The following is a 6,948-nucleotide window of genomic DNA, read 5'->3' on the forward strand; positions in this document are numbered from 1 at the left end:
TGAGGACACTGAAGACCAGAGAGGTCCAAGGACCTGCCCAAGGTCACACAGCGAGCAGAACCTAGGCCTTGCAGACTTCCTGCATGGCAGCCACTGACCCTCCGACCCCCATCCTGCCAAGGCTGCTCCCCGCCCCCCTCCCCAGCCGGGGTCCTGGACGCTGTCCACCGCCGCTATTACAGCCACTTCAGGAAAGACAGTGTAGATTGTAGTTATCCCATAGCAGGGCAGAGCCCCAAACTATACAACCTACTACCTCACCCCAAAGGGCCGTCAGTCTTGGCGCCGAGATGGATGCACTTCACGGGCTTCGGGAGGCACCTCCTGGAGGGGGGAAGAAAGAGCTGCAGGTGAGCGGGGCTGGCGCCAGGCCCAGGGGCGCCGAAGGCGCAGGGTTCCAGCAGGTGGCTCGGCGTCCTGGGGGCAGCCCCACCGCAGCGGGGGCAGGAGAAAACCGCCAAGCAGGGCCGAGACAGAAAGGCGGGGGAGGAGGGGAAGTCGGTGTGGATTCTGGGAAAGTGACTCGGGAGACTGGATGTCTCCCATCTGGACGAACGAGGCCATGATGTCCCGTGGGACTCCCGCACTGGTGACGCTGAGAAGGCTGTCATTTGTTAGAGGCCAACGTGTCAGAAAGGTGCAGTGAGTCCGCACCTGGCCACCTCCCTGGCGACCTGCTGCCCCGAGATGAGCCTGTGGCCTCAGGCCTACTCTTGCCAGCCCCTGGACAGGCGGGGCCCCTCCCCGCGCGCTCTGGTCGGGCTGGGCCCGCTGTCCAGGGTGCCCTGAGCTGTCCTCCCTTTGGAACAGGCTGCAGGATGCTGTTCTTTTCTTCCCAAAGGGAACCTGGCCCCCTGGGGACGGCTCGCACCTCCCAAGGGCCCCGAACTCAGTGCCTGAGGGCAGAGAGTCAGCTTCGACAAACACCAACCACAGCCACCACCGCCGCCACCGCCTTCCTGGGGGACTCTGAGGAAAAGCCGGTGAGGCGAGCGGTAACGGGAGGTCACACAGCTGATGGGTGGCTGAGCAGAGGCTAGAATGAGGAGAGCTCTGAGCTCTCCTTCCCCCAAACCTCTTCCATACCCTTGCTAGCAGGCCACCTCCTCCAGGCAGGCAGCAAGCTGGGCCGTGCCATTTCATAAGCACAGGCCTGCTGAAGCTAAGATTACTGATCCCGTTTTGCAGACGGAGAGAGTGCCTGGCCCCAGGTTGGGATGGGGGGACAAAGAGGTGACTCTCGAGCTCTGCCAGGCGTGGCCTTGCCTACTGCCACAGAGAGAGGCCTTGTGCCCGGTCCCAATGAGCAGGGCAGCTACTGCTCTCTGAAGGACCCCTGGGCACCCAGTGCTGTACCCTTCTCCCCCAAGAAGCACAGAGTTTAAGTCCTGGGGCCCTCGGCTAGCGACAAAAACATCAGGGCCCGTGCCCAGCACCGTCCATGCACAGAATGAGGTGCAGTCACCTGGAGAAGCCACGAATGCCCGAGGCAGCCCCGCTCCCCTCTGGGGACCTGGCTGGCTGCGCTCACGGGCGCCCCATGTTCCCTCCAGGCCCTGGCAGGAAGTACGCGTGAGAGGGTCCCTGGTCCTGTCCCCATCTCCACCTGGACTCCCTGCTGGCAAACAGGACTCTCCTGGCAAAGCCAGCCAGGCTCTGGGGCAGGGGCTAAGGGGACAATGGCCAAGGGTCTCCCTTAGACCCCCCTCAATGGTGAGTGCTCCGGCAGGAAGATTCTGCCTTGTTTGTCGAGGGGCGTCCAGCAGCGCCCAGCTTCAGCTCTAGAGCCTACACTGCCACCCCAGCTGGGAGCCAGGGACTGCCCAACGGGCCCACTCCCCAGGGTTGGCGAGGGGCAGGGAGACAGACACACACCCTGGCTGTCTCCACAAGCCCCCTCCCCAGACCCGCAGGCCCCCAGCCCAGTGTGGGAGACAGATACGACTTGATTCTCCACAGGTGGCTTTTCTTCTTACTCCAGACCAGACTCACCCGTGTGACGTCTCGGGTCGACGGCAGGCGGCTTGGGTGTATTAGGGGCACATCCAGGGCTGGTTCACAGCTGGGTGGAGAGCGGGGCCACCTCGGGGACTGCCCTCGAGGCAGGATGAGCGGGGACGGGGGCAGGAGGTGCAGCTGTGAGCTCTGGGGAAGGAGAGAGAGGGGTGAGCACTCCTCCCATCCACGCTGTAAGGAACCAAGGCTCCTTCAGGCCATGTCCAGTCTGATGGGGAGGCCAGACAGAACTTTCAGGGACCAGCAGGTCAAAGGTTCAATGTCACAAGTGCATCACGGGTAGATGAGGTGTGTCAGCTTGGGGATGCGCTGAAGAGCCGGCAGGAGGACACGGAAAGATGCGGCTTCGGCTGGAGGGGACAGCTGGGCAAAGGTCTGGCAGTGGACCACCAGGTCCCATCTCGAGATCTCTGTGCCAGACGGCGGGGCCCGGAGCAGACCCGGAGGGACATGGGTCTGACCACACCCCTCCCCATCATACACCCTTTCCCGTACTTCCCAGAGCCGGGCTGGTGGGAGGCGCATGCGGTGGTGCCCAGTGTCACCCATGCCATCCTGTGAGTCACACGGGCTTTCAGCTGGAGTGGGCAGCCTGCTTCCTGAAGTGACTGAGAAGCTCGGGGACTCCTGTGGGCTCAGGCTGGCGAGGGTGGGGCAGGGGGCGAGGTGCCCCTCTCAGGGGCACTGTCCCGGCCCAGGGGCCCGTCCTGACTCCCAGCTCACCAGCTCACCGTGGGGAAGGCGCGCCCAGCTCAGTGCCACTTCTGACCTGTTTGGGGTTTGGGAGAAAGGGAGCGGCGTCAGGTGTGTCAGAGACGCGGCTGCACCTGTGTCCTCGGCTCCGTGCCTCCTCCCTGCGCCCCTCTGCCGCTTGCCACGGGCCCCACATTTCAGCCCGACCTGTCTCGCCGAGGCCTCTGGTCTGGGGCAAGAGTCCAGACGAAATGGCTGCTGTGGCCACCCACCCTGTGCTGGACGATGCCGGATCACAGAGGACCTGAACGGTCAGGGCTCTGGCTCTCCCGTGCTGGTGCCAGCGCCATGCCAGGCTCACACGGCGCTCTGGGGCCTGGAGGCTCCAGGGGAGAAAGGCCAGGCATTGTCCCCCTGTGCGCCTGGCCGTTAGAGAGACCTGGGCGGAGGGGAGTCCGAAACTCCCACTTCACAGAGAGGGCTCGGGAGAGGCTGAGGTTCCTGGATCCTGGTGACTGAGGCCTGGGTCCTCGCGAGGAGACCCAGGCAGGAGGCTCCGGGACCTGGCCGAGGCCTCGGCTGGGCTCGCTTCGTGCCCTGCAATCCCACCAGCTCCGGCCCGTTCCAGCAGTGCCCTCCCGGATGACACGGGGGAAACCAGCAAGATCAGTCCCCAAGGGAAGAAACAGGTGTGAGACCAGGACGCGGCCGGACTGCTGGCCAGCTGGAGCACCACTCACATGAGCCCCAGATGCTAGACCTGGGGCCAGACCCCTGCGGTCTGCCCAGCCTTGCCCTGCCCCGACCTCTGTGGCCCCACCTGGCCCCGGCTCCCCCACCCCCGGGATGTCTGCCTCCTCCCCCCGCCCTCCTGGCCCGTCCGCCAGCCGTCCGCTCTCCAGGCCTTGGCCTTGCCTGTCCTCTGCCAGGAGCACCACCCCACTGGTTCCGGTTCCAGTTCCTTCGCCACGAAGGCCCCGCGTCTGTCGCCACACAGGTGCACCTCTCTACTGCCCACTGGGGGCCCCAACGTGAAGCTCGGCTCTGCCCGGCCCGGGGACAGCCTTGCCCTCCTGGGCCCGAGGCCTCCCGTCTGGAACTCGTGGGCTACGGCAGGGGAGTCGCTGGCGTGCGCGCTGCCTGTGAGCAGTGGCGGCATCCTGCGCCCCACCGGGGCCTGGGGCGGCTCCCACACTCACAGCCCACTCGGGCCCCCAGGTGACCCAGAAGCAGACACCGTGACCCCCAGCAAGGTCCCTACTCAGGCTTCGCTCCCACCAAGGGCAGGCTCACACAGAACCTGGCACTTGCTTTAGCCAACACCCCAGGGCTTGCGGGGTGGGGGTGGGGAATGGGGTCGATGCGCCCCACCGGGGCCTGGGGCGGCTCCCACACTCACAGCCCACTCGGGCCCCCAGGTGACCCAGAAGCAGACACCGTGACCCCCAGCAAGGTCCCTACTCAGGCTTCGCTCCCACCAAGGGCAGGCTCACACAGAACCTGGCACTTGCTTTAGCCAACACCCCAGGGCTTGCGGGGTGGGGGTGGGGAATGGGGTCGACATTGCTGGGTCTGTGGCCAGTTCGTGGTGATATCCGAGCTGGTGGGAGACAAGGGGCCAGTCCTGTGTGTTGGGGAGCATGGTTTGCTGGGTCTACCTGCCCTACAGCCCTCGGAGTGACCATGGGCCTCCGGCCTCTGGAGGGACAGCAGAGACCCCCCCTTCTCTTTGGGGAGGGGCCGGCGGGGGTCCTGAGACAGACCAAAGGAACCCCTCCAGCCAGCCTGGACGAGGGCTGGCAGCGGGGCTGGGCACAGGGCATGAAAGGGGCCCCCGAGCACGGCTGCTGGGCAGTGAGCAGTCAGCACTCGCTCTGCCAGCTGCCAGCTGCCGGCCCTGCCCGTCTCGTAGCGTCTGCCCGTGGGCAGGGCGCTGGGCAGGCCCGGGGTGGGAGGAGCCAGGCCTGTGGGGACAGGTGTGTGGGGGGAGGTCTTCGTGGGCAGGTGGCCCTTTCAGAGCCAAGCGAATGTCTGGAGCAAATAAGGCAGACAGACGGTGTCACCCCGAAGTCACCTCGGGCTTGGCTTGGGGCCACCGGGAGCTGGGACAACCCCCAACGGCTGTCCCCCGCCACCATCGCCCCGATTAAGTTTCTCCCCATAAAGTGGCCAGTGTTTCTGCTCAGCAAGCCATGCCAACAATGGAGTCTGGGAAAAAGACTTGGGGGGTGGCATCCGGGGGGCGGGGCGCTCCGCAAACGCGCTAACAGGATGTGTGCACTGAGCACTGTGTGACCGATGGGCCGGGCCGGGGCCGCGCTCCCACTGTGTGCCAGGCAGGGCCAGGACGCCGGGAGAACGGCCGGGCACTCAGCGTATGGGGCGCCAAAACTCAGCATCCAAACAGACACTTTGGTGTGAAGTTTAAAAAATGAGCTAATGCTAAAGTCCACGAAATAAAAATGTCGAACGTAAAGACAGGGTAGACCAGGGTCACTGAATTTTTCTTTTGCCTCAGGCTTCGACAGCTGGCCCAGTGCGGGGCCCAATGGCTTCAGCGTCTCCAAGACCACGCCTTGGGGACACAGGACAAACCCAGACTTAGAATCATGATTTCCCTGACCCCAGCTTCTTCGCAGGAAGCTGTACACCTCTGGGCCACGAAGGTGGGGGCGCATGTCACTCTCAGGCAGGAGCCCTGGCCCCGGGGTCAAGGTTAGACCCCAGCCCGCCTTCCTCCTCAGAGCCCCATAGTGACCCCTTGTCAGCACCTCTGCTTGTAGGTCCCCTGGGACGGATGCCATGCGCTGCAAGTCGGTGTCTCCCACCGGTGGGAGTCTGCCTCGCCCCGGCTCCCTGCTGTCCCATCCCCAGAGACCTGTGAGCCCTCGGTGGAAGGTGCCTGGGCAGGGGGAACGTGTACTCCCCAGGGCAGGGCCAGGCCGTCCTTCGGCCCGATGCCGCCTCCCAGGGCAGGGCAGGGCCCACAGTGGGGGCAGACGCACCCTCAGGAGCCAGAGCTCGGAAGCTCCCAAGAATAACATCTGAGAAGCTAAGCAGTCCTAGCAGCCCAGGACCATGGGTTCCAGCCCTGCTCTGGGGGACACAATCTACATCGTGGGGGGCGTGGGCTCAGGAGATTGGGAGTGGCTGGCTCTGGGGACTCCCAGGCCATGGCTCTGACCCCTGCTCTGAACTAACGATGGGCCTTGGGCAAGTTATTCAGGCCTTTGGCCTCAGCTGCCCACTCTGTGAAGTGGGGCCGGGGCTGTTGGGAGGACCGGAGGTGCAGCCGGTGCCCGGGAGGGGGCGTCAGCCGGGGGAGCTGCTCACGCCCCAGGGCGAAGCTCACGGTTTGCTCAGTGTCCAAGGGAAAAGCCAGAACGCGGGGCCCTCCCCGACCCCGCTGCCGTTCGACCGCTAGGTAATCGTTTTAACCACAAAGGCGCGTATTTATCTGAAAATATTCTCAACTCAGGCCGCAGGCTGGGTCACAAGGCAAGAAAAGGGGGCGGGGGAGGACGTCACCATTAAAAATACCAGGGGGCAGGGAGGCCTGGCCTGTGGCAACCCCCCCGGACACGGCTCCCCTGGGGCCGGCCCTTCCGCCCCTGAAGCCGGGCGCTCCTTGTCCCCAGGACGCTCTGGGCTCGGCCCGGCATGTGGGACACCCGGGGCTGGCCTGGGCGGCTCACCGTCCCCAGAGAGCCTGAGCAAACCTCACTTCTCGGCCACGAAACGTCCTCTCTGGGAACTGCAAGGAGGGGCCTCTGGGGCGCCGTACAGCGACCTTCCCAGGCGGGAGGGCTTGGCTGGGCCACAGGGGTCCGGGGAAGGCCGCCCGCTCCTGGCTCGGGAGCCCTACTGTGCGCCCTGCCACCCGCAGCTGCCCGAGCAAACACGGAGCAGGGTGCGGCTGTCCCCGAGCGCCTGGCGCCACCCCGCCCTGCCGGGGACGTGGCGTCCGTCCTTTTCGAAGGCCCACACTTCTCTCGAGTGCCAGTCCCTACTTCTCCCGGTGGAACATTCTGTGAGCTTCTACCGGGAGCTCCACTGCCCTCTGCGGACCTGACGGCCGGGTGCTGCGGGCGCGCACGCCGCACCCCTGTCCACCCGCTGAGGCCGGCGGCCGACACTGTCCTGCAGTGCATGGCGCCAGTGTCCTCCGCACGGCCCTCGGCCCCCCAGGATGCCCCGAGGCTGCCGGGGCCCCCCCAGGAGCCCGGCTCTGACCACGCG

General features: G+C 65.5%; 1 protein-coding gene across 21 annotated transcripts in view; it reads right to left on the reverse strand.

Annotated features, from left to right (window-relative positions):
- LOC107196057 overlaps nt 1–6,948 on the reverse strand; it is a 38,832-nt gene that overhangs the window by 2,071 nt on the left and 29,813 nt on the right. For 15 of the 21 annotated variants that reach the window (XR_003047930.1, XR_003047921.1, XR_003047918.1 and 12 more), the window contains one exon: nt 663–2,785. The gene's annotated coding sequence lies outside the window, so the exon portion shown is untranslated. Of the gene's footprint in view, nt 1–262; nt 325–662; nt 2,786–6,948 lie in introns of those variants that run through there. The other 6 variants (XR_003047932.1, XR_003047933.1, XR_003047931.1 and 3 more) reach the window with 5 other exon arrangements.

The sequence above is a fragment of the Pteropus alecto genome, unplaced genomic scaffold (assembly GCF_000325575.1).
Source record: "Pteropus alecto unplaced genomic scaffold, ASM32557v1 scaffold157, whole genome shotgun sequence".
Lineage (NCBI taxonomy): Eukaryota > Metazoa > Chordata > Mammalia > Chiroptera > Pteropodidae > Pteropus > Pteropus alecto.